This window comes from Crocodylus porosus, unplaced genomic scaffold, assembly GCF_001723895.1.
Source record: "Crocodylus porosus isolate Cpor-Errol unplaced genomic scaffold, CroPor_comp1, whole genome shotgun sequence".
Lineage (NCBI taxonomy): Eukaryota > Metazoa > Chordata > Crocodylia > Crocodylidae > Crocodylus > Crocodylus porosus.
Window position 1 is genome coordinate 90,864,051 of NW_017728906.1, and position 19,807 is coordinate 90,883,857.

Sequence of the window (19,807 nt, forward strand, 5' to 3'; positions counted from 1 at the left end):
AAAGAAATTCTTCCTTATGTCCATCCTGAAACAGTCTTGCAGTAGTCTTGCAGAGCCTCATCCCTTGGGGTGCTCTGGTGAACAAACGTTCCCCCAGATTCTGATGGTCACCCCTGATAAACTTATAGGCGGCCATCAGATCACCCCTGAGCCCATGTTTTCGAGGCTAAAGAGCCCCATAGCTCTCAGCCTGTCATCGTAAGGTCTGTTTTCCTGACCTCTGATCATGCACATGGCTCTTCTCTGGACTCTCTGAAGCTTCTCCACATCCTTTTTGAATTGTAGGGGCCCAAAACTGAATACAGTACTCCAGCTGTGGCCTCACCAAGACTGAGTACAAGGGGAGAATGACGTCCCAGGATTTGCTTGAGAAGCATCTATGGGTGCAAGCCAGTGTTTTGGTCTCTTTACTAGGCACAGCATCGCATTGCAGGCTCATGTGGTCAATGATGACCCCCAAGTCTCTTTCCTCCATAGTGCTAGCCAGTGTAGCACTGCCAAACCTATAAAGATGCTGCAGGTTTTCCTCCCAATGTGAAGAACCTTGCATTTTTCAGTGTTAAACACCATCAGGTTCTCATCCAGCCATTTGCTGAGCCTGTCCAAGTCAGCCTGGATCGCCCTCCTAGCTTCAAGTGTTGATGCTTTGACCCAAAGTTTGGTATCATCAGTAAACTTGGCCAGTCCGCTTCTGACTCCAATGTCCACATCATTAATGAAGATGTTGAACAATATGGGTCCAAGGACAGAGCCTTGAGGGACCCCACAGGTCACAGGACACAATGACGATTGACTTCCATCAATTAGCCACCTTCTGGGTCCAATCACAGAGCCAATTTCCCAGCCAGCAGATCATGGTGGACCCAAGGCCACAATTGGCTGGGTTTGCGAAGAGGTGATCACGAGATACCAGATCAAAGGCTTTTTTGAAGTCAAGATATATGACATCAATCTCTTCTCCCTTGTCCAGGTGATAGGTCACCTAGGCATAGAAGGAAATGAGATTCGTCAAGCAAGACCTACCCGCAACAAACCCGTGCTGGCTATCCCTCAGGATGTTGGCGTCGGCTAGTCCATTAAGGATGGCCTCTTTAATAAACTTTTCTAAGACCTTCTCCGGGATAGAGGTCAGGCTGATGGGTCTGTAGTTAGCCAGATCCACTTTCCTCCCTTTCTTGAAGATAGGCACCACATTGGCCCTCTTCCAGTCTTCGGGCACTATACCAGAGTGCCAGGACTTCTCAAAGATCCATGCCAGGTGCTGAGCTATGATGCTCGCCAGCTCCTTGAGTACCCTGGGGTGTAAATTGTCAAGGCCAGCTGACTTGAAGGTATCCAGCCTCTCAAGGTGTTCCTTCATGAGGTCAGCATTGATGGATGGCAGGGGATCTCCCTCACCCAGACCTTCCTGTTCCGTAGCGGGCATGGGCATCCCATGGGACTGATGAAAGACTGATGTAAAGTACCCATTTAATAGGCTGGCTTTTTCCTGGGCATCAGTTGTCAGTTGGCCCATCTTTATGGACTTTTTATTGCCCTTGATACTCAAAGCTAGTTGAAGTTCAGTTGCAGCCTTGACTTTCCTGGTTTGCTCCCTGCAGGACCAGACCAGTGCAGAATATTCCTCCTTGGAGGTGAATCCCATCTTCCATCCTTTGTAGGCTTTGTTTTTAGCATCAGGAGGTCTGCTAGATCCTTGGACAGCCAGGGGGGCTGCTGTGCCCTCTTGCTGCCTTTCCTCCGAGATGAAATAAAATTAGCTTGTGCATTGAGGATCACTCCCTTGAGGAGCACCCACTCTTCCTGGACTCCCCTCCCGCCGGGGGTCATGGTCCCTTACGGCCTCACTGATAAGCCTCCTGAGCTTGTCAAAGTTAGCTTTCCTGAAGTCAAGGACTTCAGTGTTGCTGACTGACTTGCCAGCTTTACAGAGGATGGTGAAGGTGATCAGCTCATGGTCACTGTCGCCTAGCTTCCCATCGATCACTAGGTCACCGATTAGGTCATCCCCAGTAGCCAGTACCAGGTTGAGCAGCGCTTCTGAGCTTGTGAGTAGTGCCAGTTCAGTGGAGTCAGCAAAACTCTTCATAAGCTTTGCATTAAGTATGTGCTTAAGTAAATGTTTTCAGGACAGTGGCCTTGTATGTATTACACTTTTAATTGTGACCCTTATGTGAATGAAGCAAGTGCTTTCCTGAATCAAAATCATTAAGAAATTGTAATTGTAATAATTTGCAGATGTTTTTCATCCAGTGCCCCAAAAATGGTTTCTCAGGAATGTTTCGCCTAAGGCACGTGTAAAATTTTTCTTGGGACATGATACAAAGTCAACATTTATGGGTGCCACAATTAATTTTACAATTAAAGTCTCATGTATAATTAGGTATTTTTATATATCAATACAACTTTACATTTCCTATTGTCCCATAACTTAATTCCTAACAAAGTAAATTTTCATCACTAATTTTAAGTTAAAGGTCTTTAGAATGAAAATGACGTTGTCTCTGTCAGACACAAACAGATATAAAGGGAAAGTATTGCTCTGCACCTAACTCAGTAAGAAATTTTACTGATAGAAATCCTTTTAAAATTATTCATTCTAATTAAATCATTAATGATTCCCTCTTCCTTTAACTGGGGAAAATATCATCTTTTTTTTTCTCTGGCAGTCAGCCCAGAAACGGAATAAATCAGAGCACTAATTCTAAAGAGGAAAGCACACATAATTTGCCCAGAGTTTTGAAACATGGGGGTCCAAAGTTAGGTGCCCTAATTTCTATGTAAGCACTAAAAAAAGCAGCTTGACTTGTAAGGAGTGCTGAGCACTTGCAGCTCCTGTTTGTGTCAGTTGCATTTGTAGATGCTCAGCACTTACGTGCCTATGCAAAGATTAAGGATCCCAAACTTTAGGGACCCAAGACTGACAATATAAGTCCATTGCTTTTAAAAAAATATTCTTGGTGGACTGAGAGAAGACTTCCCCTTCCCTGTTTCATTTCTACCTGGTAATTCAGTCTTGTATAGATTTCACAGTGTCTGGGGTTAGGCTTGTTCAGAGTTTGGAGACAAGTGATTCTAAGAAGCAAACTTCAGAGGGCAAATTTTGGTCAAATAGTAAATGTTAATAAATGTCTTTGTACCAACCTGATAAAGGAAAAGCTTTTCCCTCTCACCAGAAATCAGGCCTATAGATAATCTCTCAGTTTTTCTGTAACAAACAATGCTTTTGGCACAAGATAGGCAACCATGAAACCTACTTTTCCAAAATCTAGATTACTGCACTCTTCCCCAATAGTTTGCCATAGCAAATTAAAGCATTTATGAGTACCTTTCTTTTTTCTCTCCTTTTGTCAGCACCTTCAGTGTTATGTTGGTCACTTGAAATGTGGTCTAAAATTTAACATCCTCTGGAAAGCAGGTAGAAAGAGGAAGATGGGAGAAATGACCTAAATCAATGGAGTTGAACATAATTCCCAGCCCTTTTCCAGACTTCTAGTGTCTTTGTTCCCTGTACTTTGCCCTTCTTTGGTCTGTTTTTTTTTATCTGGCTCTTTAGTGAATGCTTAAAAAATAAATGTAATTATTTTAAAAGGATCAATAGCACTGCAGGACAGCTGAGAGTTCAGGGTGTGCCTAAAATAATTCTGAACTTAAAAAAAAAAAAGACTTGCAGTGTTTCAAAAATATTAGAGATGACCTTAAATCAGATTAAGTGCTAGCTCTAAGTTCTTATTATCTTGGAATGTTGCCAGATAGCAATCTTAGTGATTGAGTCATTCTGCATTGGGAGGGATTTTTCAGATAATGCCCAAGTGACTCATGGTATCTAATTCTTTTAAAAAGAGACATGAGACCCACAATGTTAATTATATTATGGTACTAAGTAGAGGAATAGTTAATGAAAAAGGGGCAGCATAATGTATTTCAAGACCCTATTTAGAGAACCATAGTAACAGAAGTTATGACTTTTGTTTGAAAGCACTTTTTTTTGTCTTGAAACACACATTTAATGATGCACAGTGTCCTGGCTCTGAAGGTGATATAAGGATAGAAGTCAGAATTGCCGATATACTGTTAATGAATTTGGTAGGTGGAAGGGGGATAGAACATGCTGGAGGAACTGGTGTAGAAACATCCATAGCATGCAATTCCCTGCCTATGTAACTCTGGCTGAAATTCTCCCTGGTGAGAGCATATGACAGGATATAGAAATTTTCCCTGATCATGACTGATAGGTCTGGATAAACACAGACTCAGACAGCACTTTTCATTATTCATACAGACACAGGCCAAGTTTTTCTGCATTAATCAAAGGCCAGGCTTGTTTTCTCTTCTGGCTGGACGTAAAGGAGTGGGATCTGCAATGTGAGCAAGCAATCCAGTTGTATCTTGCTCAAAATAGGAACACAATTATTTAGAACAGTGGGCTGGGATTTATGTAGTTGATACAGACTTTGAGAAAGCAGGTATTTTGCATAACTTGTGCATTTGGAGGCACAGTAAAAACCTATGTAGAAAGAAAAAGATACAGCAGAGCCTTTATAATGTTTATATGAATACTGCAGCTGAGAAAATTAGTGTGAATTGTGAGTGTACTAGTACTTCACTAGATTTGTATTTTGAGCCCTCAAGCAGTATGAGCTGAAAGGCTTTTTTCACTGTATTTTAGCTTTTGTTTCCACTAACTCACTGACTCCCCCTCCCCAAATGTTTACACATGGGTGAGATCTGCCCAGAAGCCATGAATGGGATAGCTCTAACAGACGAGTAACCCCACAGTCTTCTTTTCTATTCTTCTGCACACTGTAAAATGCAGTCTGTGCTGTCAAGAATGCCAGAATGAAGAAGATTGGGGTAGGCCACTAGATTTTCAATGGGGTGTCCCACTGGATTCTCACTATCTAGTATTATGGGTATTTGACAACAACCAAGCATCACATGAACAGACATCTTATAAACTTCCTGTGCACCTAGTGCTACACAGACCTAAGCCAAAGCATTCCAAAGTCAATCCAGTCCCTGTTGGATGTCAAAGTCCAAAGTGGAAATTGCCAAAGATACTAGACATTACCATTCTACTGGATAAGAAATCATCAAATGCATTTTCTCTTGTGCCTTTATCTGGCTTTGAACCTTTAAATGTAATATACATTGTAATTCCCTCCTGCTTCTTCACTCCGCTCTTTGAACTTCTAGGCTTCCAGTGGTGAAAAGCTAGCACAGGAACCTGCAGCATTACATAGTTACCTTGAGAAATAATTACCTGACTGACAAAAGGTCCAATTAACACTTTTGTCAATAGATGAAATGATCAGTTAAATCTCTAAACTTATTATCTACAATATTTAACATGGTCTGTGCATCATTTATTTATCATTTGTTTCCAAAATTAATTGAAATTGTGCATTCATTAAATCAGCTAAAGCATATTCAATATATATGCATCTCCTTCCACTGTGTCCTGACTATAAATGGAGTTTAGTGCCTTAACGTAACTAAACCAGTTGTAAGTTCCAGACTACTGAAGCAAGTCTTCCATAACAAGATGATGTGTCTTCAAGTCTTTTTTGTTTTGACAGTTGCGGGCAATGATTTAATCAAGTCTAGCATAAAAATGTCCCATTTTCACCCCAAGCGAATCCTAATCTTGTAAATCCAGGAAAAAAGGTGAATCGTGAAAAGGTAGCACTTCAATCAGAGATTTCAAAAGCCTTCAACATATAGAATCTGATCTCGTTTTGAAGCTGAAGGAAATGCAGCCTATGAGAAAAAACTTTAAAGAATGAAATAGTGATTGACATTAACAAAACAATTGACACTACCTGAGAAATCATTGATAGATATTCTTTTGTAAATATTTCTTCTTTGATCAAAATTTAATGTGCAGTGCTCTAGGACATGTATATTTAAATGCATGTATGTGTGTATGTATTCATGCAGGCTCCCTCATAGTAGACATCCTAGTCATTCAGAAGATCATTCTTTCAACATTTCTGCAAGACAGGGAAGTAGTCTTTTCCTAATTTTGAGGGGTGGAACTGGGGCATAAAGCACTTATTCACACCAAGGGAGTGGTCCATTCCAATGGCCCTGTTCCCAACTACATGATGCCCACCCATGACCATCTATACACGCCAAACCCAGAAGTATACCAGCAAAGCCACTCCATGGTCATCCCTATTGACAGCACCCAAGTGCACCAAAGCCTGAGGCGTCAACAGTGGCCATGGTGGAACATCCTGGAGCAGCCTCATTGGCATGTTCCTGGGTTTAGAGCATGCATGAGGTTGCAAATGCATGGGATCTATTCTAAAATGGCCCAGCTGGGATGCACTATAACAGGGTTGGGCAAAATTTGGCCCACAAGCTGGATCCAGGTCACCAACTAATTGGATCCAGCCTGCAGGCAGGTGCCCACTACTTGGTTGGAACTGGCCCACAGCTGCCCCCATGGTGCTCTGCATGGGGCTGAGCCCTTCCCACTCCTGCCCAGGACAGCCCATGCTGTGCTCCTGGCCATGCCTGCCAGCTCTGGCCAACACACACATCTTCCCAGGGGACGCGTCTACATTAGACACTTAACTGCGCATTAGTATAATTAACTGTGAAGGAAGCATTTGCATCTAGAGATGCACATGCTTACTATGCAGTAAGCCTCCCTAATCCCAAGTAAATTTGCTACCTGCAAATGCAAGTAGGAAATGTACTTGATATTCGTAATGGTGTAGAAACACTCATGTAGATGCCTGACTGGAAGCACAATCTGCTCCCTGTTAGCCAGGGGATAGGAGATAGCTCCCTGCCCTCGGGAGCTGCCTGGTGCTGAGGCAGGCTCTACCACAGGAGCTCAGGTGGGAACTATGTCCCCTTGCCCCAGCAACAGGGAGCTCCAAGAAATCATGATCAGAGAGTGAAGGGCTGGGAGACCCTTATCTCCCAGCGCTGGCTCTGTGACTGTGGGGCCAGTGCTGGGAGATAAGGGTCTCCCAGCACCAGCCCTATGGTCATGGAGCTGGTGCTGAGAGCATCCTGTTGGCAGGGATAGGGAAGCCTGTTCCCCACCCAGCTCCATGAGCACAGAGCTGGGGAGGGAACAGGCTGGGGAGTTTGTTCCCCATGCAGCTCCACACTCATGGAGCTGGGCTAGGAACAAGCCCCTAAACCTATTCCCTCCCAAGCTCCATACTCACAGAGCTGAGCAGGTAACAAGCTGCCCGGCCTCTGATCAGGTAATTGAGGCATGAGGTTTGCAATGAGCTGCAGGTTTGGAGTAGGTCCCAGCCCCCTGCCCCAATCTGCCTGTGTTCATCTAGTTCATTGCTAGCTACCCCACCAGTGGACTGGGGAAGGGGATTGGGACCTACCTCCCCACCCCCCCGTAGTTCTCTCCAAATCTCCTGCTCTTGATCAGGAAGCCAGGGCCAGGAACATTGTCCCCTCCCCAGCAGCAGGCAGCCCCCTGGGGCCAGGAGACAGCTGTCTTGTGGCCTGGTGCTCCCTGCCAGACCCTGGACTAGCACCCACTGGGGAGCCTCAAACTCCCCCCGGTGGTGGCAGGGGCTCATTGCAGGGCTGCAGGAAACTTGGTGCGAAGAGGTGTAAATCTTCTCCCTAATCCCCATGTGTAGACACCGTCCCAAAAGTGCTTACTCCAGAGTAGTTTACACCAAAGTAAACTTAGGCGAGATCAAATGCATGTGTAGACTTGTCCAAAGGAGCTGATCCCAGCTGCAGCTGCCTTAGTTCCCCCAACCTCCAGCAGCTCTTCCTCTTCCTGCCCATGCTGTGCCACTCCAGGAAGAGAATCAGGGGACAGCAAAACAGCTTCTGCTAAACATGTGGGGCTCCAGCTCCAGCTCCCAGTGACCTTACACCCATTCAGCCACCCACAGGTAGCTATTCATCATGCCAGGTGGGCGGAGTGTGTGGAAAGTGGGTGGGAGCTGGAGCTGGAGCTGGAGCTGCACTGGCCCAGCTCTAGCTTCCCCCCAACCTGAAGCAGTGTGGCAGGGGCAGGAGAAGGAGGAGCCACTGGAGGTGGGAGGGGCTGAGCAACACCTGGACAGCTGCAGCCATACCAAGAGCAACTCCACTGAGAAGCTTTGCACACTGGCTGGGGCGAGGACCAGCAGACATGGGCAGGAGCTTGGCACAGGCTTCCCCAGGTGCACTGCAGGGGAAGCTACAGGCTGGATGGTGGAGCATGGATCACACCTGCTTGTGCACCACCTGAGTGAGCTCTGCTGAACATGCCCCCAGCCCATCTCCTTTCCTCCCTCCCCTCTGGTCAGCTCCTGGGACCTAACCCACTGATGCCCTCCCATCCCCCACCACACACATGCCCACCCCACACTCCCCTATGCACAAGCCCACACATCCACCCCATGCCCCTCAACCCCTCCCCAACACAATATACTAGAGTAAGACTATTTTGAGCTATTGTGTAGTCACCTCAATAGATACTACTCAACAAACATAAATCAGAACAAAAATTATCTTTTGGAATAAAATTAAAATATGTTATAGCAGATGTTTGATTTTTAGTGTATGATTTGTTTTTAATCTATGATTTGTTAAAATTACATCTTTTAAATGATTTTATGTGTGTGGCCCTCCACACCGCACTAAAACTTGTTAAGTGGCCCTCCAGCGGAAATAATTGCCCACCGCTGCACTACATTGTAGACCAAAGGTGAGCAAAATATGGCCCACTGGACAGATCTTGCCTGCCAACTGACTGGATCCAGCCCGCAGGTGCCCGCATGGTGCTCCATGCGAGGCTGAGTCCCACCAGCTCCTGCCGGGGCAGTCCGGGAAACACTCCTGCTGGCGCCTGCTGGCCCAGGCCCCAGGCGGTGCTCAGCTTCTGGCAGGGCTGTTCCCATGTGGCTGCAGCTGGCTGAATGCTGCTTTTCTCCCCTCACCTCCAGCGGAAGCTGCCTAGCTGTCTACCTGGAGTGGCACAGCAGTGGCAGGAGCAGGAGGAAGAGCTGCTACTGGAGGTGAGGGGAGCAGAGCAGCACCTAAGCGACTGCAACCTCACTGGGAACAGCCCTGCCAGAACCCAGCACACCTGCTGGCCCCAGCCGGTATGCAGAAGCGTGTCACAGGCTGCTCCAGTTGGGGCTCAGCCCCAGGCAGAGCACCACAGGGGCAGCCACGGACTGGGCATGCTCTACTGCACGCACCCCCTGCCTCCCACTCCTGACTCCCAGGCAGCCCCTCCACACACACATGCATGTACATGCCCCCTCCACAACCTCCATGCACCCACCCACCCACCACTTCCCCACCATAGGACAGGGCATGCAGGGAACAGATCATGCTTGTCCCACTCCTGAACACTGCTCCCCACCCATCAAAAGCCTCATAGGGAGTTTTGGTTAGTTTTTGCACAGCAGAGTGACCCAGCCCACATCAGCTCATCAAAACTCCCTATGTGTCCCTCAGGCTCAAATAACTGCCCACCCCTGGTAGAGACATACCCAAAGGTATTAAGTGATTTGCCCAAGATGAGGTAGGAAGTCAGTGGTAGAGCCAAGAATGAAGCCCAGATCTTCTGAGACCCAGTTTAGTATGAACCTTCTACTCTAGTTTTTGCATTAATACAATCTGTTATTACAGAAAAATAGTATCATTTAGATTTAAAGAGCAGACCAAATTATAGGCTGTACTGATATCAGTGGGGAGTTCTGCCTCCATTTCAGTAGCATGTTATAACCACTTTTTTTTTTCCAAGAGACAGAAAATTCTCTGTTATGTGTGCATAAGAGAAAACCCTGGTTATAGAATGGTAACTCCACATTCCTGCTGTCGCGAAGAGGTTTATGCAGTTGTTTATATTTCATATACTGATAAAATCCAAGAAGGATAAAAATCAGAATGAAAGTATTTCATGTTCTTCCAAAATGCTTTCATTCCCTTGTCCATCTGCTTTTAGATGATTTAATTATTATGCAGCAAAACTTGTAGGAATTTTTCTGTGTTTATGTTTTCATTGAATGAGTTTGTTTTTTCCTTCTGTTTTACTGTCTGTTGTTCTGGCGGCCCAAACAAAATAGTAGCAATTTAAAAGCCAGCTATGGCCCAAGGAGATTAAAATTAGAGTAATTAGAGTGATCTTCTCTCCTCATCCCCTTGAAGGGACTTTGCTGGGACAGGATTGTGCTCTGGCAGTTCTTGGATGGTAGAGCAGCTTCTCCAGATGGTCATGTGCCAAATCTGAGCAAACTTGGGACTATTTTTTTCTCATTCTAGGTGACAAACTGGCACCTGGCCAACCCCAGAACAAGGGGAGCTGAAAGATGGCAGAAACCTATCTATGCCTCATCCTCTTCCTCAGGTACATTTGAGGATCTGGACCATTAAGATACAAGTTTTGTACACTTTTTCTGACATATATTTTACTGAAGTGCACTATTTACCAGCTGAGACATACTGAGGCTAAAGAGAACTGAAGGTATTTGGGATTTGTATCAGGGACTCACATAGGGAGAAAGAGTGTCCTTCTATAAGAACCTTATTCCAGATGAAAACGAGAATTTACTGTGAAGTTTTAGGTAGCCTCAGGAACATTCAGGACAGGAAGCCACATAGGGCACTCACAGAGGTGTGTATAATGTACAGCAAGGCTGTCTAAGATATAGCCTGCATCTAGATGCAGCCCACAGACCTCTTAGAGGAACCAGGGATTCAGGGGAAGGGCTAATGTTAACCCTAGACTAATGCCTGCCCTGCCGCCTCCACTGCTCATCCTACCACCACTCCCAGGTCCAGATCCAGACTATGAGGTTCCAGGGGGACCCACATGAATTTGGCACCCCGGTCAAACTTTTGGGTCTTACACAAGCCACCATTTTTCACTTCCATTCCATTGAACTGTGAATTACTATTTGGCTTCACTTTGGTGATAAACTGATATGCAGTAATAGATGTGAAGTCTGTTTGTGAAATGCCAGTTCCAAAAACTGAGATCCTCTCTGGATTCCCAGAAATGGTATCTCTCTCTCTTTCTGTTGATTCAGACTGATTTTCTCCTGAGAATACTAGGTCATGCCAATCAGGATGGATACACACTCATCATACAAATTAGAGATGGAAAAGACCTACTAGTTCACAGACCCTCTTGCAGTAGGCATTTATTAGGACCTGAACTAAAAATTCCAGTTGAGTTCATGCAGTTTTTAGAACCATTTTCCAGTAGTAATATTTCACCCTGATTCCTGTTTTGGCTATCTTACAACTGTCCAGATCCACTCAATATCCCATGTGTCAGCTTTTTAACTACTATACAACTATTGCACATTAACAATAATTATCAGAGCATCTAAACAAATGAGTTTCTTCATAGATATCTCTTCTCCAAAGGGGAGGTACAATCAGAAAGCTTTATTTTAGTTAGGAAAAGAAAAACCCTATGAAGACCACACTTATCTTCAGTATTAAGTAGGGCATATTAATCTAATCTCACCCAGGACAACAGGAGTTCTACCAATGATTTTCAAATGAGCTCAGCCACTGACTTCAGTAAGTGCAAAGTTAAACCAATGCTAAGCTCTTTTGAATATCCCAGACAAAGAAAGCTGGGGAGGAGGAAGCCAAGATCATCTGTAAAAGACAGGAATAAGAGAAATTTGAACCAAAAGTAATTTGTTTTTTAAATCAAATATTTTCACCAATGTAATTAGATTAAAAACAAAACAATGCCCCTAGGCGCTGGTTATATTCCAGCATTTAAAAAAAGAAACTCAATTTAGTGTTCTTTTAAAAATATGCTTATTTTTATAAAATAGTAAGCCCTGTGTTAAAAATCTATCTACCATAGAGTTTCCTGGAGAATCTTTGAAACATTCTTAAATCAGCTCTTTTAAGACAATAGCAATACAGTTTCATGCATACAGAATCAAAGATGATTATTTTGATTCATTCAGTCCGTGCTGTGCAGATAAGGATCTGTGTCTTCTCCCAGTTTAAGAGATAAGAGAGAATAAAGTAGATCAGAATTTTTGTAACTTATTAAAAGCACGAGTTACTGCAAGGTGAGCATCGTGCACAGACAACATTTATTTAGAATTCTGTACAGATGCCTGATCATGCACTCTTGATGCTTTTTATCAGGACACGCTCATAATGTCCTGAGCCATTAGGCTAAAAAGGAACAAGCAACTTTAAAATTTAAATAATTCACTTTCTTAATTAAAGGTTGTCTCCCCGTGCAATTTAATTACATCGTAACTCCTTCCTGCTCAACCACTTGTGTCTTCTGTTCAAACAGAAGTAGTCTGGAAGATACAGAGAACATCAGGAGAATTGAGCAGTCAAAAGGTTAAAATCATTAAACATAGAACACTCAACTTTGTCCCTACTTTACTCCTGCCCAAATTGTGGCTGTCACAAAATCACATTATGATCCCAGTGGGACAACAGATCGGAGACTGACTCCTGCCACAGCACAAGCAAACATGTCAATTTAGAAATGCTAAAGGTATCCTAAAGAGATAGGGTAATTAAGATTTTGTTCTCTTCTATAATATGTCATCAATTCAGTGTTAAATTTGCCATAAAATGAGAGCATCCTTGAGCTAAAAATCAATGTATAACTAAATTCCTAAATTTGGAGAAAAGTAGCAAGCAGGGAAAAATAATTAATTAAATGCCTTATTACAACCAAATTCTTTCCTTGCGTCCTTCATGTTGGCCTGCTCCAATGTACTCCGTTTCAAAATTAGCAATTAAAATATAAAAGTGAGAGTGTGAAATATTTTCACTGTCTCTTACCAGGCCTTTTCTGAATTTATGCCAGAAGAGCCATTAGCAGTGATTGAAGGTAAGACAGTTACGATGAAATCCCCTAGAGAACAAGAAGAGAGACACCTTTTTGCCCTGGATCCATCAACTATAATGAATGATAGGCACAGTGCGTGACAGGGACTGAAATAGAAGACCGTGACAAAGACAGGCTCAGGAGTACTTCAGAATAATTCATTCAGTTGCATTTGGCAGAAGCAGGTCATATTATATTTCATGTAGATAATGCTGTCAGTGGAAAATAAAATACAAAGCACTATTTATTTTGCAAGCAATAGTGAGTTAATGAAATGTTTAGGTAAAATTCTCCATTCTGTTTTTCTATTGTCTGTAAGCCCAAGAGGCAATGTGAGACAGCTCCACTAGGTTCTGCAAGGTGAAAGACCTACTCATTAATTTATTGATTACAATTATTTTCCCCATCTCTGATGCTGTCGTCAATGGAATACAGGCTTTATTCAGTGACGTGCATTCAGCAGATTTGCCAGAGTTCCTTTTAAAAGAACAGTTGGAAAATCCTATTAGTTTCTTGATAAAAGATTAGATGCAAGACAAAGACAAGGGGCCAGAACCTAAAAAGAGTATTTAGGCATTGACAGCACCTATACACATGCAACATCTACTGTCACGTGTATTCAAATAAGCTTTAGTTAAAGGGCCCCTACCACCATTTTGAAACATGGGATGCTGAATACATGTGATGCTGCTGGTGCTTTAATTAGAGCAGATCTTGGAGCCACTCTCATTAAAGCAACCCCCTCTACCTCAGAGTTCATGCAGACGCATGAAGTTCTGCTTCTGTACATGCCTAGAAGCATGTCAGGCTTGACAGGGCCAAGCAACTTGGTATCTCTTTCATGCCTAAGCCTGAATGGAATCCAGAAACCTTCCCCTGTCTCCTCTAAGGGTTTAGATCAAGTAGGCAATGTCTGAAAATGTATACAACAATCCTACTGGAGTGAACTTCACAAAAAATGCATTGGCAGCTGCTATCTGCTGTCATGGTGATGGTAGAGTCCACCTTTTATTCCATAGCTCAGTAGTTAGTGCACTTCTCCCAAGGCACAAAATGATTTAAGACACTTAGCATCTGATGAAGTGAGCTGTGGCTCACAAAAGGTAATGCATCTCTGATTCAGTTCGCCAGTTATTCTATAAGGTGCGCTTCTACTTTGTCTCTGCCTAACTTCAAACTGTCATGGCTAATTACCTCTCTCTCCTTTTAGTGTTTCTTTACTGCCAAATTTGAAACGGGTCCCTACTCAGCATGTTGACTAAAGGTGGCTCCTTGCTCTGCATGCTGGCTGTTGTGCATCCTTTACTGTGGCATCTAACTCTCTCCATACATTGTAAAAGCATGCAAAGGCACTTCACTTGGGATTCTGATTTTCACTATGGAAGCTAAGCACCTATGCCCTTTTCTGTATCCCACCTCAAGTGTCTACCAGAAAGCGGAACACAGATATGTGCAATTCCTTTCTTCAGCACAGTACCATGTTATTTGGGGTAATTTGCAATCTCTTTGCCTTGTTCTGAGCAATGGGGTTCAGTTAGGGCATAAATGATCATGAATTATAATAGCTATTCTGTTAATATGGTTAGTGTGTTCAGACTCTATTTATAAGCTTAAGGTGCTAAATCTGAAAGAATAGAATTTTCTGAATATAAAATTGAGCAAATTTTGACTTCACAAAAGCATTTTGAAAAGAGTACATGCATGATATATGGTATGCAAAGATCACAACAAGTGAATAAATAGCCACCTAGAAAATGATTCTCAAATTATTTGATGATGCTATTTCAAACAAGCAACCAAAGCATGTCAGTAGATTCTACTGAATACAACAGGACTCTTCAGTGTTGAATGTATACATTAGTGATTATATGCACCCTTTCTACAACAAACGTGTTCATGACGGACTCCCAGTAAATGTACACACCTTGTCAAATCATAGAGCACAACTTCTGGCTTTGTAAGTCAGTGAACACTAATTGCAACATCCATAGTCAGATCTAGGATTTTGAACAGGAGAAAGTAGGTGGTATTGTGCATCATCACATATAATACAACACATATTTTTCTCCAATTAAAGAGAAACTAGAAGGTTTACTAATACACTAAGGGCCCAGAGCTGTATTGTTCAGTTTTTGACCAAAGCAAAAACAAATATAACTTTATTGGAATGTGTACTAGTTTGCTAGCTTATATATCAAGTTTAAAAAATATAGGACACTAGGCAACAATAATCTAAAGTTATTATTGTATAACTGTACAATAGTTCTGTAATCTAAAGGCCAAAGAGCTTCAAGGTTATGAGCCTGAATAGGCATACAAGTTGTAGTGATCACTGGATTCAATGAATACATTCATATAATGGATGAGAAGAGCTAACAATAATGAACTTATTGTGGGGCAGTACACAACCTATGCAGATCCTTGGTCTATCTCTATCTAACTGGCTATTCCCTAATGGAGGGTCTATCTTTCAATTCCCAAGTCTTCTAAATTAGGGAGTGTCTCTAAATTATAACTTTTAACACTACATCTGCCCCTTTAACAGTAATTACAAAAATTATTGAACATAAAAATTAATTAACAGCCATCTACAAAGGAGAGGTTTACTATGGCAACTGGTACACATGATGGGGATTTAGTCCCCTAAATTGAAATGGTGGGTTTTTAATTGCAGTGATTAAAAACCCGGTGCTTCAATTTAGGGGCTTCTGTCACCGTTACAGGGAGGGGCCTGATCCTTTTTTTTCTGCAGAGTCTGCCCACCACTCTTGTGGCCCAGGGGCAAGCTGCCAGTAGACCCTGAGCTGGAGGGGGCCTCAGACCTTCCCTCTATGGTGCTGTTGCCCCCTGGGGCCACATGGGAGGGTGGCTAGTGGGTGGGTGCTGCCCCAGCTCACAGACAGCACCCAGCCCAATCCAAGTGTTGCCTGAGCCTGAGCTGGGGCAGCACCTGCCTGCTAGCCTCCCACTCAGGGCAGCCCCAGGGGGTGCCACCACTGCAGAAGGAAGGACTGGGGCCCTCTGCAGCTCAGGGGCCACTCAGCCCACCAGCAGCTCACCCACTAGTTGCAGGAGATACAGGCAGGCTCCATGGGGTGGGGGGTAAAAAAGGATTGGGCCCTTCACTGCTTTTGATTTCAGCCCATCTCCCACAGTGGGGAAGGGCGAAATGTCAAAGGCTGCAACATTACAAATAGCTATGTCGTAAACTAAACTGTATGCGGATGTGGTTTAGTTTGCAATGTAGCAAACTAATTTGAATTGTAGAAAAAACCCCGCACGTATACAGCATGATGCAATTTAACTGTAAAAATGGCCAATTTTCATCACGCATACAACGTTACCTCTCAGCTCCCTGTTCTTGGGGAACCCTGACACAGGATGCAGCCTGTCTGACTCACAAAGAATTCCCCCCTCCTCCCCTCCTCTACCTAAACAAGAACTGATTAAGATGCAGTGGGAGACGCACCTAAAACCCTCCAGATAAGGGTGACAAGAGTGAAACAACTTCCCTAGGTCCCATTTGCATCCAAGATGGAACCAGATGACAACTCATTTACATGGGAGATGGAGAACTGAAAGCCCAAAGCAGAGACCGCAGTGAATTCTGGGATCAAAGAAGCAGGGGAGCACAGCATGATGGGTAATCTGCTAATTAACCCCCACACCCAGCTCAGCATTTATCAGACCAGTTCTAATCTGGATTTACAAAGGACTCCCCCTCCCTCCCCCCACCCCCCGCACACCTCTAAGCAGAAGTAAATTTTACTAGGCATCTCAGGCCGTACATCCCCCGGTCCCACTATGGGAGGTCTATTTAAACTTGATTGACTAAAACTCGGTTGCCGGGTTAGGGAATGCTGGGGCAAGAGACGGAGTCAGAGGGGGTATGGACAACATTTGAACAATGGTAAAGGGGTTCATCACAGCGTCCAGCCCGTTGGAGCCCTGACCACAAGTGTTGTCATACTTTTCCAGAGATGACTGGTGGAAGTCCTCTCCACAACAGGTTATGAACACTCCAATAATTGCCTTAAGTCTGTTAAAAGACTATAGTAAGATCTCGAAAAGTCATGCTAAGCTGAGGCTTGTTCACAGCAAGTAAAAATCCAAAACCCTGATGCTGCAAGCTATCTATTGTTTCTGAAGAAACCATGAAATATCCCATCAGTATCCTAGGAATTTCAAGCTGGTTCCTAAGTGTCTGGTTACTCCCTAACCTTATGTTTTTCCTAATTATCAATCAGTTTCTTGACATGCTCCAAACCGGATAACCCCTTGCCGAGAGAAAAGACAATGATTTACACTATTGAGAATGCTTTGAAGAAGCTGAACTGAGGGTATAAAAGCCTGTAAAAAAGCAGCAAAGTGTGTGTGTGTGCTTCAAGAGGAGAACTCTTTCTCTTGCACCACCCACTGTTCTTCTTGAGAAGCTGAAAGAAACAGATCGTCTCCCTTCAAGGATTGTGCTAAGAACTTTACCTGTCAGCAAACAACCTGACTGCCTTGGACTGGTGAGATCCCACTGTGTGCTCTCTCTCTCTCTCTCTCTCTCTCTCTCCCCCTCTCTCTTTTCTCTAGGCATAAATTTCTGAAACTGAACTGTATTAGTTAAACTTGAGCTAAGTTTCCCCAAATACTTAGTGATGTTGGGGAATCGGGCCCCAAGGTCACGGTGGGCCGAGGGTTTGGATCGGATCAGGCGGGAGTAGCGGCGAGGAGTCTGAGCAGTACGGGACACGTGCGGTTTCAAGGAGTATAGATTTTATTTACTTACGCCACTGATGATACGGTAGCGTAGGCAGAAGAGCTTGCTTGTTCAGTTACAGTATAAAACAAACTATGAGAGGGGTCTGTTGGTCCATGGGGTTCTTGAGCCAAGCCCTTGCTTTCCAGCCCGGAGGCTAGGTGTGGCTGCCCCACTCAATAGTCCCAGGACTGGTCAACAGCTCATAAATGGGATAACAAACAACGAACTGTAACGCAATGAGAGTCCAACGTGGACGAGAACCAGTTGAGAACGATGCTGTAGTCAATGCCGGAACAAGGTAGAGAGGCCGTGGTCAGTGGTTGATGCAGGTCGGGTCGGTCAAATCGTGGTCAGTGTCAAAGCCAGAAGGAGGTTCAGTAACGAAGGAATCAGTATGGAGACAAAGAGGAACAAGCGCGAAACCGCAGCCGTGAGGAGACCAGTGGAGCTCTGGTAGCAAACCAGGGCTCTAGGCCTAAAGGCTTTCCTGAGGAGCAGTCCTGCAATAGCAGCCTCTGCTCTCAGGTCAGGTCTGGTCTCCCCCCTGGGCGGGGGGGCTCACAAGCCTTTTTAAGACAACCCTCCAGGCAATCAGGTTGCTCTTTACATAGAATTTTCTAGTCTCATTATGTCGTGTTCTTGCTTAGTTGAGCATGCGCATTGTAACAACGAGCTTGACTGACAACCCAGGGGTCGCGCAGGGGGCACATGCTGGGCATGTTTGTCAGCTGCTGGGGATTTTCCATAAACTTGTCTGCGCCTGTTCAAACTTAACCCCGTGTTATCCAGCATATGCTTTAAAATTTGGTTTGGACAAGTGAAACCAGGGTAATACTGTGATTGTTTGTGTTTGTTTTTCCTTTGCATGTCTATTACTACTAGTGCCATTATATATTTCATATACTTAGCAATAAATAACTTTTATAGTCAATAATTTTATAGTCAACTTTTATATATTATTCCTTCTCTACTTCTCCTTCCCCACTTGCTCTGCAGCAACGCTTCTTTTACCTAAGCTAAAGATCCCTGTGAAGCCCAAAAATACTGTGTGGTCTGCTCATCAAGAGGCTAAAGATTGGGAGGTGCTGAGTTTGAAACACATAAGGGGATCAGCTTTAGATAGGTACAGGCTGATTGACCCAGTTTGACTCAGATGTGCCCTAATGAACTGAATGGTGGCCCATGAGGGTGTCAGCTGGACACCCAACCAGATTCAGAGGTATTCTGTTTAACTGTCTGCTTTTGTCTGATTGTAGTTTATTGTTGCTCTGATGAACTGATTCTTGGCATATGAGGGTGTCAGCCTGTCCATGCTGATCAACCCAGCCAGGTCAGGCGTGTCACGTTAATCTGTGCGTGTTTGTGTGTATGATTGATTTGGTGACTGGAGGAACCCAGCCCCACTGAACTGAGTCCTGCAAGATAGCTCCATTGGGGGTGAGGGCTTGCAGAAGGGAGAGATACAGCTCTGTATGGAAACACAAGTAACACAAGCAGCACATTGATAGAATTACGAAGACCCTAGAAAAGCGTCCCTAATAAATGAGCACACCCCAAGGTGATGGGCAAATCTGGTAACAACAAGCACCCTATCACTTCACTCTGGAATTAAATTTTACCACTCACTTTCCTAGTCTCCCTTCTCTTCACCTTTTTTAACAAGTCTCTATGAGTCTTTAAGGATGTTTCAATTTCTTCTCAGGCCAATTAAATATCAGATCCAGTTTCTCCTTTGTTTTTCGAGGGAAGCTTTTCCTGCAAGTCTTAATCGACTTTGTACTGAGTCTTTGTACTAGGATCTGACTGACTTGTACTTTGACAGCTGTGCTTCTATAAAATTCATCAGATTACTAAGGCTGATTTCTTTTTTCTCTATGATAGTATTTGCATTTGTGCCCATAAATACATTTCTTCCCACAAAGACATTGTTGCTTCTTGTGTTCTGGAACAATTGGTTTCTTCCTAAGAAGATTGTCCAGATTTGGGTTTTGACAACCAAGAGGATCATTATAAGGCATGAATGTTTGGTCTTGGTACTGCAAGCATACATTTAACTAGACTTAGTTTTTCACAGGCCTCCAGCCTCCAAATTGGTGTCACCTCCTTAGGTATCACAGTGAATGGGAGTTTATCTATACTTTACCATATCTACTCGAGTCTAAGTTGACCCTGGATTTAAGATGACACCTCTGCCCCCAATAATTAGATTCTATATATGGGGAAATTTATTAATT

General features: G+C 43.8%; 1 long non-coding RNA gene across 1 annotated transcript in view; it reads right to left on the minus strand.

Moving 5' to 3' along the window:
- LOC109306268 overlaps positions 1–14,985 on the minus strand; it is a 35,740-nt gene extending 20,755 nt beyond the window's left edge. Inside the window, exons 1-2 of the long non-coding RNA XR_002099924.1 lie at positions 14,748–14,985; positions 12,778–12,850 (exon numbers count right to left, since the gene is read on the minus strand). This is a non-coding gene — a long non-coding RNA (uncharacterized LOC109306268). The remainder of the gene's footprint in view (positions 1–12,777; positions 12,851–14,747) is intronic.
- Between the last annotated feature and the right edge of the window lie 4,822 nt (positions 14,986–19,807).